The sequence below is a fragment of the Ornithodoros turicata genome, chromosome 2, assembly GCF_037126465.1.
Source record: "Ornithodoros turicata isolate Travis chromosome 2, ASM3712646v1, whole genome shotgun sequence".
NCBI lineage: Eukaryota > Metazoa > Arthropoda > Arachnida > Ixodida > Argasidae > Ornithodoros > Ornithodoros turicata.
The window spans coordinates 48,857,972-48,870,536 of NC_088202.1; the positions used below are offsets into that span (position 1 = coordinate 48,857,972).

The following is a 12,565-nucleotide window of genomic DNA, read 5'->3' on the forward strand; positions in this document are numbered from 1 at the left end:
TCCCTCCGAGGCAATTTCAGATGGCCATCATCTCTCACATAAAACATCGTCAACATGCGCTGAGCTATTATTTTCGCCTTGTGGAAAATTACTGACAGTCCCGTTCGCTCCTGGGTCGGTTTTACGGACTGCAGATCTGCGCTGCAGTGTGTGGCACAACTGGCAGAGCAACTATGGGACTTCGCGGCTTCCTCAGTCCTGTGGTCACTTAAATTCTACAAGTATACAAGAAAAAAAGCGCACAGGGCCACTCTATCGTCTTCCAGTGGATTCCGGGTGATGTGGGTATCAGCGCAAACGAGGGCGCAGATCGAACAGCCGCAGGCCCGCACCAGTACACCCGACGTGTCCCCATCATCTTCTCTTGTGGATGATCGCCGTTGCCTCGTCTCAAGCCTCACTAGCCTCATGATGCAGTCTCAATGGCAACGGGACATCACCACCCACTCTCTGCTTTACTCCGTTGACCCCACATTGTCCCTTACTCTCCCCCGACGAATGCCGCTTTCTTTTACCGCAGTCTTCCACTGCATGAGACTTAATATGGCTTCTACACCGGCTTTCAAACACTGCTTGGTTCCCACATGATATTTTAAGTAAGGCGCAGCGACTCGTAAAATTGTCTACGAAGGAATTTGGTAACCAAAATTATCCTATATTGTCGAACCGTGCCTATACGCGAAGAAATTAAGCACATTTGCATTCCACAGAATACTGTGATAATGAGCTAGAACGAAGTAACAGTAGTAGCCGAGCGAAAATGCAGCTAACAGAATTAGTATAGTTAGTTTTACTAGATCGGAAGGTGTTCAAGACAACTATTCCGAAAACATGATAAGCCAATCGCTCTGTTCCTTCGAAGCCAGTGACGTCACATTGCTATGCTTGGATTTGATAACTTCATTTACGGTATTGTTTTCGAAGAGCTCTTCCGATGTACTAAAACTCGCTTATCAGGAGGCCATGTGCTGTGTTGCAGGGAGCAGTCAAACTTCATCAGGATTGATTCATTGATTGGTAAAAAAAAAATATGTTATTCCCAAACTACTCGGGACCAGACCTCGGCAGTTTTGACTCTCGCTCACTAAAGTTCACTCAGCGCCCGCCCAGTTCTCGGCTCGCTCACTCATGCTCACTCACCGGCCGTTCAGTTCTCGGCTCGCTCACTCACGCTCACTCACTGCCCGCTCAGCTTTCGACTCGCTCATTCATTCACCGCCTGCTCACCTCTAGGCTCGCTCGCTCACTTCCAACTCAACTCATCGTTTGTGCTGTTTTGAGTTATTTGCTGACTCACGCTCACGTTATTGCTTTCCACGAAGAACCAGTCGTTGCGTCGCCCAAGAATGAGCGCTGAGAACGCAGTGAGTTTCCATGGAGTGTATGGGCCATGGTCCATGCATTGAGCGCGGCAAGCTGTGGTCGTTCTTCGTCGATGAAGGCGCGGAAAGGCAGCCATTCAGAAATAAGGGGCGCATTGAGACGCCTTGTGTAACAGGAGTTAACAGGGGCAACGCGTCGCCTGCCCGTAGCGTTCGTACCTTCATACAGACACACATACATCGGCAGTTTTCGCTCAAGTTCACTCGCTACAGGCCAGTTCTCGGCTCACTCACTCATCACCCTCTCGGCTCGCTCACTCACGCTCACTCACCGCCCGCTCAGCTCTCGGCTCGCTTACTCACGCTCACTCATCGTCCGATCAGCTCTCAGCTCGCTCACTCACGCTCACTCAGTGCCCGTTCAACTCTCTGCTCGCTCACTCACGCTCAGTTCATTGGCCAAATTGAGCGTGAGTGAGCATGAGTGAGCGTGCTTATGCCGAGGTCTGCTCGGGACTGGCTGTGACAAAAGAATGTGGAAAGCACGTGGAAAGAAAAGAACAAATGAAGGGAAGGGAGGGTGGGGAAAAAGAAGACAGTGAAAACTATACAAATATATACACTTTGTGCGGCACAGATGCCCACACGCGAGTAAGGAAGTGCAAAACACTCAATCAACGAAACATAAACACACAAAGACCGTCATAGAGTGTCAAAGAGGTCCGTGGAGACGAGGAACTGCGAGGCGAGGAAGGGCGCGCGTTGCAGGTATGAGCTTATTTCATTATAATCTTTGTGTATGTGCAAGCTTGATAATTGGCGGCTTCGCGACACAGGCATACCGAAAATGACATGCTGGAAAAATATAGCCTGAATTATACGTCACGATCATTATCACGTCCATTATCACGTTCAACACAGAGTCCATAGAGTTCCACATACTTTTAGTACATCGTACGCTATCGCACTTGCGTACGTAAGGGATAGCGTTGGTACATGTTTCTGCGCACGCGCAAAACATAAAGGGAGCTTCGCGCAGTGTGCAGAGCCACAACACTAGTAAGTTTTAGCACATCGTGCGCTATTGCCTTTGCGTACGTAAGGGATCGAATTGGAAGTTCTGCGCACGCGCAAAACATAAACAGAGCTTTGTACATTGTCATGATGGCGAATTGCAGCAAGCAGGATTGTTCCATTGTGCTTTGCGCATTGTGCAGAACATCCACGCTATAACGTACACACGCAAAGGCGACAGCGTACGATATACTAAAACCAGAGGACGGCACTTTCACCCGCGATCACTTCCGATCACAATCATCTGATAACAGCTCATCGACCTCACACTCACTATGAGCTCACGCGAAGGCCGATATTGAGCCTTGTATCGCAATATTGTGATCGTAATATTTTCAGCAGCTTGAAATAATCAAACGGCTCGAGGCGATCGGCGATCGCAGATGATCACGCCACCAGACGGACTTCACCCGAATGATTATGACGCTCTCGCGATCACGATATCAGCACGCGATGTCAGTTATGGCATATTAGTGCGCTCACGAGATAATGCAAAAAATCACACCCGGGAATGTATAACTGAGTTCCTTGATATCAAAACCTGCTTGTAGCGCGACCTTTACCATGACTGAATGTCATGCAGGGGCGGTGTTCGACTGAATGTATCTCTTCCTTATGCGCATGTTCGATGAACGATGGACCACATGTGGTTCCGAACCATGATAAACAGATTAGGAACACGATAATTCGTTTCTTTTTATTAATTTCGAAAAGCCCTATTGCCAAGTTAGCTACCCGAATACGCAGTGTGAAAGCGACAAGGCAAATAAAATTTGGTGCACAATACAATAGTCTGTACTAGAAAGGAAGAGGAAAGAAGTGCGGAACAATATGAAGTATCCTTGTGTGCAGGTTAGGTGTACAGCTTAGATCAGTAGCTATAGGGTTTCCGGTTTTCTATATTTAGCGAAAACCAGCTTAGATAAACCTAGAACGCAACAATCTTCACGCGGTGGATGGAAATGATTTGTAAAACATTAATCTTCGGAATGAGCGCTTCAACACGCTCAGATTTCTTTCCTTTGGCCTCATGCTGAAGTACAATGGACGGAAGAAGTGAAATCATTTCCACAAAAAACCGTAAACAACCACGCTCCCACCTGTCACAGGGTCAAATTACAAGGGCTATGCTTAGGATATGTCCAGGTTAAAATTAGTCCTGCTTCATCAAGAAGCGGCCTAGCTAGAACCTGGAGCACTCCGTTGATAAGGTGGCTTGCGTCAAACCGTATCAACCGGAACCAATCAGTGAATAAGAGTCAAGCACGACTGCGATTGGTTCCGATAGGCACGATAACCTTTTCCACGGTATACTAAAACTCACTAGTTTTAGCAGACCGTTACGCAGCGAACGGAAGGAACGCTATTCTCCACGTGAGCAAGAGCGCGTGCGCAGGAACGGAAACGTGGCTTCCGCTTTTCACGTTGGAACGATCGGCTCATCTTTTTGCGTTCCGTCCTCTACGTTGTTTTCGTTGCACAAAACAACATGGCTTCCTGCAACACCTCGTCGACTGTGTCCGAAGTGAAGGCTACCAGACTGCGCTTCTGTACGGAGGACTACATCTTCTTCTTATAAGAGGCCGTATACCTTGTACCATTCGAAAACACGAACTTCCGGTCTCTGGATGCTGCCAACCAAGTCCGAGTGAGCAGCAGCGTCCGCCATAACGGTGGGTGATAGCGATGAACTGACCGGCAGGGGGTGTCCGTTGTCGTTTCGTTTGTTGGTGGAACAACAAATTAATTTTCGAACGCAAAGAAAACAAAAACAGAGCACGAAAACGTAGTTATATTGGGCAATTCGTTCGGAAAGAGCTGCCTAGACAACTGGGGAAGGGTAGTTCATGTTATCGCCGTTGTATGACAACACAGTTCTTACCATACCGTTCGTAGCGTTGCCTGACGACCTGCTAAAACTCTCTTGCTATCCGTTTCACGGTAGAGAACTACGTACTCTGCGTTAACGTTCCGTGTGTTACGGAACGGTCTACTAAAATTCTCTAACGACGTTGAAACGAAGCCGTACACAGTGGTTCCCGTTACTACCACTGCATACCACTGAGAGCGCGTCAGCATATGTGCACTTAAAGTCCCTGAATTGGGAGTCCCTGAAAGCGAACTCACGATATCTGAATGCAGCGTGAGTGCGATGACAATAACCGCGGTCCTTCGCGTTTCTATGCCAATGTGATGGCAGATTATCGCAGAGGTGCTGCCACGCGGTGTGAAAACACGCGGGACTCACGCAATCGGCGATTGTGACTGTGCGTATCGTGAGTTATCGAGATCGCAAGTTATTTTGGCGAGCTCCGACTAAAACTCACTACTATCCCATACGGGTGTACCCGAAATAAAGTGATCAAAATCCCTGCTGCAAAATAAGCTACTGTAAAAAATTGTTATCGGACTATAAAATGCGCAGTCGCGCGCGGGAAACTGCCAACTGCGAACTTAAACTAACCTGGACATAAAAATGAAAATAGCGAACTTGAACTAACCTAATGACAACCTAACCAATATGCTGGTCCATCGTGTCCGCCCTGCTAAGCCTAACGGCTGTGAATTGTGGCTTTCGTTCGCTAAGACGACTGGGACAGACATAGAAAACCCGTGAATTTGAGTGGTTAACCAGTGATATCATCTTACGAAGCAAGCGATTATTCTCCTTGATTGTCTTTGTTTCCAGAACGTGAATTTCAAAATCGGGGATTTTGCAACCGGGAATATAGCGGCTTACGCAAAGGCGACAGCGTACGACGCACTAAAACTCGCTATTGTATCTGCAATACAAAACCTCTAACACATCCACTTCATCGTTGAAGTATTTGTCAAGAAAATAATAGACGGATTCCCGGTATTTTTATACAAGCAGTGCGCAACAGACGTAGTTTTTCGACTTTATTATGAACAGGTGCTGAAACCTGTGGTTAACATTTCAGGCTCTAGCCATTGTGTTTATGGCCGACCTGTTCATTTACTGAGTGGCGGCTCAGTAGTATCCAAAAAGGGTCGCTTGCTAGGTCATTCCCGGGCATGGCTGGGATATGAAGCTACGTATTTGAGTCTGTTGCTACATTGTCTGGTACATACGTTTTCTAAGTCAAAGAATTAAGGAAAAGACAATTGATTAATTTTTTGAATTTACGTTTGAAGACTACCTTACCGGTTGAGTGAGGCTTCTAAACAAAGCGGACTGGGCAGTGTCGGAGAAACGTTCCTTACGTAGGATACGTACAGTGGGTGCGTTTTCTTATTCGACATTGGCAATGGTTAAGGCGTCCCGCCCGTTGGTGGTAGCCAAGGTCGTGCTGCGAGTTGTTTAATCGATGTTAATCGATGCGAATCGAATAAACGAAGATGTGCCTGGTGGGGTACCACTCACGAGGAAGAACGTGGCTCCAACCAAGATTAGCTCGAAAAAGGGGTCCCGACGTTTCGGAGCCGGATCGGCTCCTTCTCCAGCCGTAACAAAGAAGGCAGGGTGCAGCAGATCTTGGAGATCATCGGAGATACAATTCACCAAGTTTATGAGGCTCTAGGCTTCACATGGTGCATTTACCGGCGAATGTTGTTGGAAGAACTTGGAATGTGCTGAATTTCGCAATGATGGCGAATACAAGTGAACCGTAAATCAACATTTTTACCCCTTTAGGTAAACTTTGACGACACAGGTGCACATTAGGAATGGACATTTTGTCCCTAGCATAATATATGTGGCAGTCCCAATGGAAGTTCGCGGTGAGATATACTCCTAACACCGTGACGTACCTCATGACTTCAACGCGGTTCTGTCCTAAAAATGTACCCAGAGAGCAACTTAGACATCGGCTTGTAAAGTATATAGAGCCTTGGTTTTGTTTGCATTAATGATTTATCCGCGGCATTCATCTTACTAAAAACGAATGTCATCGCCCATTTCCCTGCAGACCGACCCCTGTTGAATATTCTTTTTCCTTTCACCAATATGAAAATTAAGCACATGGGGGAAAGAGTGGACACAGTAACGCACATTCGACAGGCGTGGGGAGATGACTTAACAGTGTTCCCGCGCATTGGGAAGGCGAGAGAGAAGAACATAATTGACATGTCGGTATATAAGCAAGCTGCTCCAACAATAACAATAACGACAACTTTATTTTGGTGATGACGATTGGGGTGTTTCTCCGCCAGAGGCGATATCGAGCAGCTCGAGAACGCTTGGTATGTGTGGCAAACCAAGACGCTAATCACTTTCCCGAAACATATTAGCATGGAGTCTTTGCCGCACCATCTATGTGAAGCAGAATGTGTGATGAACCTTGAGAAAGCGCACGTTGAGCGCAGCTCGCAGGTAGTCTTTCCTGATTTTTCAGGAAATCGGTGTATTTTTCGTTCGTGATGATCCTGCGAATCCTCCAGCGCCTTCTCCGCGTGCAGCTTTGAAATCGCGCTGCATCCGATTCATTACTGCAGTGGGTGACTACGTTGAAGGATAGTCAAGGACTTCCCAGACAGATGTCGGCACAGTTCCCCCTGAAGTCGGCGCAGGGCGCATACTCCCCACGTCTCCCACTCCTCCCTGCTGTCTTCTCTCCATGTTCACGTCTGCACGCCGCTTATAGCCGCAGTTGCTTCGCACGCTATTACGGAATCTTACTGCCTTCATTTCGATTCACAATGAACACAGTGAAAGTGGGAGTCACTTGTATAAGCTTGCTCCGCAACCCCTCGATTGCTCAACAACCACAAAAAACAACAGGTACATGATGATGACGGAAGAGGTTGCCCTACGTCAATATACAGGGCACCCTGTCTAACCAGGCACAGCTTTATTTTAAAAATAAGAGAATGCATTATTTCACATAAAACAAATGACTATATATATTATTGGTTAAGTGAAACACTTTGTGGCCGCACTAGCGATATGCTGGGTCATTGTCCTTATAAATATTGACTAATGACCTTCTTAACTATGAAAGATTAAAGAAGTTCGGCGCTTTCTGTAACTTTTCACATAAGTCTACCCAACAATATTCCTGTATCAATTCTTCCTTTGTTCAATATGTGCCACCAACTCGCCCAAAATTTCCATTGTTCTGAAGAAAGCAGCAAAAGCGATGCACATCTACAGAAGTAGGTCACGGTGCGCCAGGACTCTGTTGCCCCGGAAGGCAATCTCAAAGTGCCTGCTCTGTTTTACAAACCGTCTGTGCTCTTTCCGTGCTGCTATCTGCATTCCGTCACTCATCTCACTTCATTCCAATATCACACATCGAATGTCGCACATGTAATGGAGGTAACACGAACAGCTCGCCAGCGGGGAAGCTTCCCGTAGTCATCATATATTTGTTGTTATTGTTTGCCCGAGATCCGGCGATAATCGGTGCTTTCTTCTGTACGAGCTAAAGTTACCGAAAGCAACTAAAGTTAAAGCTAACTCTGCATCCATACTTTTGCGGCCCGTAACCGCGCTCCTCCACTGGGTTCAACAAAGTACGCTACAACGAACGGTTACTTCAAACTTTGATAATTGATAGTAATTCGTGACTTTACGTCGCGATACAATTATGGTCATGAGCGACGCCTCAGTGATCGGTCTGTGGATTTGATTTTGCACACCTGAGGGTTCGTTAACGTGCGCTGAAATATCAACACACGGCACACTGTGTTTAAGGTCCCTCGCGGAAGACGGCGTGTAAAATAAACTTATACCCTGCTACCAAGCTGCTGGCGTCCTCGGCCGGGTTCGAACCCGCAACCTTTGGTCAGTAGGCGAACACGCTACCAACAGAGCCACCGAGGCCGGTCTTCAACCGTTGAGCCTACAACGTTGCGCAAATGCAAGGGACTTCATGCTGTCCTTCTCAGACTAAGGTAGACGGGTACTTCGGCTGTAAAAATCTCCCTTTCTTTGGACACGGTAACGCAGATTCGACAGGTGTCGGGAGGTGACTTAACAGTGTTCCCGCCATTGAGAGGGTGAGAGAGAAGAAAAAAAAAATTGATACGTCGGGTATAACAAGCTGCTCCGACAACAATAATAACAACTTTATTTTGGTGATGACGATTGGTGTGTCTCATCGCCAGATGCGATATCAAGCAGCTCGAGAACGCCTGGTATGTGTGGAAAACCAAGACGCTAATCACTTTCTTGAGACATAGTACCATTGAGTCTTAAAAGGTGGCTGCACCATCTACGTGAACAACTTTCAGAATGTGTGAGATGACTGATGAACCTTGAAAAAGCGCAGCGCACGAAGAGCGCAGCGTGCTGGTAGTCTTTCCTGATTTTTCAGGAAATGAGGGATTTTTCATTCCTGATGATCCTGCGAATCCTCCAGCACCTTCTCCGCGTGCCGCATTGAAATCGCGCTGGATCCGATTCATTACTGCAGCGGGCGACTATGTTGAAGGATAGTCAACGACTCTCCCAGACAGATGTCGGCACAGTTCCCCCTGAAGTCGACCCAGGACGCATCGTCCCCACGTCTCCCACTCCTAGCTCAGTGCTGTCATCTCTCCATGTCCACGTCGGCACGCCGGTTATAGGAGCAGTTGCTTCGCACGTTAACACAGAACCTTACACACTTCATTTTGATTCACAATGAACACAGTGAAAGGGGAAGTCATTGTAGGCTTGCTCTTCAACCCCTCGGTTGCTCAGCAACAACAAAAAGCAACATGTACATGATGATGATGGTGATGACAGAATAAGTTGTTTCACCTCCGGAGCGGCAGTGCCCTACGTCATTATACAGGGCACCCCGTCTAACGAGGGACAGCTTTATTTTAAAAATATGGGAATGCATTAGTTCAGATAAAACAAATGACTATATATTATTGGTTAAGTGAACCACTTTGTGGCCGCACTAGCGACCTGCTGGGGAGTTATCCTCATAAGTCTTGACTAATGGCCTCTTAACTATGTTAATTATGAAATAATTAAAGAAGTTCGGCGCAATGACAACACCTGTTCCCTTTGGTGCTCCGGTGCCGTATTCAGAAAAATGATCGAGCCAACATGGTGCGAAGAAATTACCCTAGAATATCGCTAGATTCCAATGCATTTTTTGTCGCCCCGTCATAGACACATTTACCCTCGTCCTCAAATATGAGGAGCCCTCGTGTTATGGGTAACAAAAGAGCGGACCAGTTATCATCCCAAGCACAGTGCACCCCGCTTTCACCCCTTTACCTCTGGCTATAGTCGTGACGATGTCCACTTGCTTGCGGCCAACAAGGGCGAGCCAGTATCGACATACCCCCACACTCTGCTTTCGGAGTCTATAGGCGGCGTGTAGGAGGCGTTGGCTCTGTCTGCCACGTTGACCGACAACAGCTGTCGCGAGGTGACAGAAATCCACCTCAGACCGATGCAGTATCAGCACAGCCTGCGCTCATAATTCTCCAAACTAGAAATTAATTTTATGATTCAATGTGAGGCACATAAACTGGAGAAAATAAATAAGGAAGATTACAAAGAGAAGAGATTGGGTTCATAGTTGCATTTGAAGTCATCGGATACATCTTGGGCCGGAATCGACGAGGAAGCAGCGCATTACCCTGAAGGTAACTGTATAACCTCAACATTAGAGCACAGGACGTGTACCAACTTGGAAAAGCTGCAAAACCGGGAATGGCAACTGGGATTTGATGCAACTGTAAAAGTCAGGGTATTGTCAGGGAAGCTTCCAAAAAGCTGCCGAAGTTAAGGCAAATCGAAGACAAGTGCATTGGCGGTACAGAGCGAACCGTCGCAGCAACGTTGCCACGAGTGACAGTTCGCCAATGCGGCAAGCTCAGAGGCTGAAAAGTAGGGCGGCCCCACTAAGTAACATTTACCGAAAAAATACAAAGGGGTGACTTAAGGCAGAATCAGGCAGGATGGTCCGGTCGACCTCTCATATTTTTTTCGTTCCAATATATATCGAAGCCTAGTGCTTGGGAAGTACATTGTCGGAAGAAATAGCTGAAAATATCTTATAGTCGTTTAAAAAAAAATGTTCAAGACTGACTATTTCAAGCCTTCCTCCCAATTTTCCGGTCTCGTATCTTCGTAGTCATTAAGGCCATACAGTTAATTTTCTACACGCTTATTGTCCACGTGCGTCTGTACTGTTTACTCTATCTTTGAGGTTCTAGGTTTGGCAGGTGTCCAGATAAAAAAATCGCAAAGCCGCCTCATTTAAGAAAAAAAAAATGTTAATTTCCAACGTTCTGTTCGTCTTTAAAAGCTATTTCCATTCATATAAATGACATTGTTGGAAAAGCTCGGACGTGCTTCCTAATGGGCATTTAGCGAGGGGTGGTAATGCAAAGACGCGCAACTTCGGTTGCGTATTTTGCATATTCGTCAACTCGTGACGTGGTTCATATTCCTCACATATATTGCTCATAGCAAGTTGACACAGGGACAAGCGTACAGCAAAAAAAAAAAAAATACTTCAGAAATTGCCGAGGTTCCGCTGCGGACACTCAAAAGTAACCCCATCACATCAAGATGTCTAGCACGGTGTCGAAGCCGGGGTAGCGTTTTATGGTGCCGCAATTTGACGAAGGTCAAACAGAAGGTGCGAACTAAGAAGCTGCACATTTTCTGCTGGATGGATGACATCATGTGTTATAAAGCAGTGAAATATAATCCGCTTTCCGAGTAGTTATCGGAGAGGCGATCGACAGAAATGGAGAAAGGGCCTCTTTCCGTCGCTGCTGTTGTCTTCATGCCACTTGGTCTAGGCAGAACACATGCTACTCCTGCTGTGTGCGAGAACACAAAAACGTCAGTGCTGCTTTCTAAGGACGTACAATGAACAGAGGTCATAGCGCAGACCGTGTGTTCTGTGTGAACTACGGTGGTAAGGACTGCAGTGGTAAGAGCTACGAAGCAAAGGCTACCCAGTAGCAAAGGGGGTGTTTACTGCAACGGGACACGGGAAGAGTGGATGCGCTGGTGTCGGTGGCGTAGTTCAGCACAATGCTACACTGCGCAACCTGAGCTGTACGGCAAATAAGATAATTAGAAATTCGAAGCTTCCCAATATTCAGATGCTTGCGGCGTAAGGCATCGTAAACTATCGTACAACCCCCCAAAAAAAACGAGAATGGGAACACTTCCTGCGCGTTCCTGGAGTACAGTCCTGAGATATGTGGGGAAAGCAGGATGAACAGGTAATGGCATTTGTGAAGTGTACACAGCAAAAACTTCGAAGAGTGCGTGGAGAAAAGCAGCCTTCTACTGTTAGACTTTGTGCTTTTCTGTTTGTCATCAATTAAGGACAGTATGTGCTTTCAATTTGTGTTTTGCGCATATGCCGACCTACGTAGCGTAACTCCTGTCTGTGTAGATTGATATTTGATCTTTGTGTCGTAATAAACCATACAAACCAGAAGTTGCAATCTCAAATGTAATATGAATCCACGAAGGGACGAAACTTCGCTGTCCGCCCTCGGTGCGCCCGTCACCGGGCAGGTGTGCGCCCAAAGCCCGAAAATGAACTTCAGACATCTCTGAAGTGAATTTTTTTTTTCACTACGCTATGTGAGCTTGTTATGAACAATATGTGTGAGTAATATGAACCACGTCATGAGTGGGCGAATATGCAAAATACGTAACCGAAGTTCCGCGTTTTTCCATTACCACCCCTCACAAAATGCCCATTAGGAAGCATGTCCGAGCGTTTCCAACAATATCATTTATATGAATCGAAAGAGCGTTTAAAGACGAACAGAACGTTGTGATCCATGTTAACCCTCTGGTATTTGCAGAAAAGCAGTTTTGCACCGAAAGAGTGCAATTTTTTGCAAATAAGGCGACTTTGCGATTTTTTATCTGGACACATGCAAAACCTAGAACCTCAAAGAAAGTGCAAACAGTACAGCAGCACATGGGCAATAAGTGTGGAAAAAAGTAACTGCATAGCCTTAATGGCTACGAAGATACGAGGCATGAAAATTGTGGGGATGCGCTGTGCTCGAAATGGTCAGTCTTGAACATCCTTTTTTTTTATCAACTATCAGATATTTTCAGCTATTTCCTCAGCCATTGTACTTCCCAAGCACCAGGCTTCAATATATATTGGAACGCAAAAAATCTGATAGGTTCATCAGACCACCCTGCCTGATTCTGCATGAAATCACCCAAAGATACAGTACGAGGTCTCCATAGTGGAGGGGAAAAAATTTGTTCT

The 12,565-nt window shown here is 46.4% G+C and overlaps 1 protein-coding gene across 2 annotated transcripts in view; it reads left to right on the plus strand.

The window, feature by feature from the left end:
- Window positions 1-12,565, plus strand: part of LOC135385380 (thrombospondin type-1 domain-containing protein 7B-like) — a 552,806-nt gene that overhangs the window by 287,839 nt on the left and 252,402 nt on the right. The gene's annotated exons all lie outside the window — the stretch shown is intronic.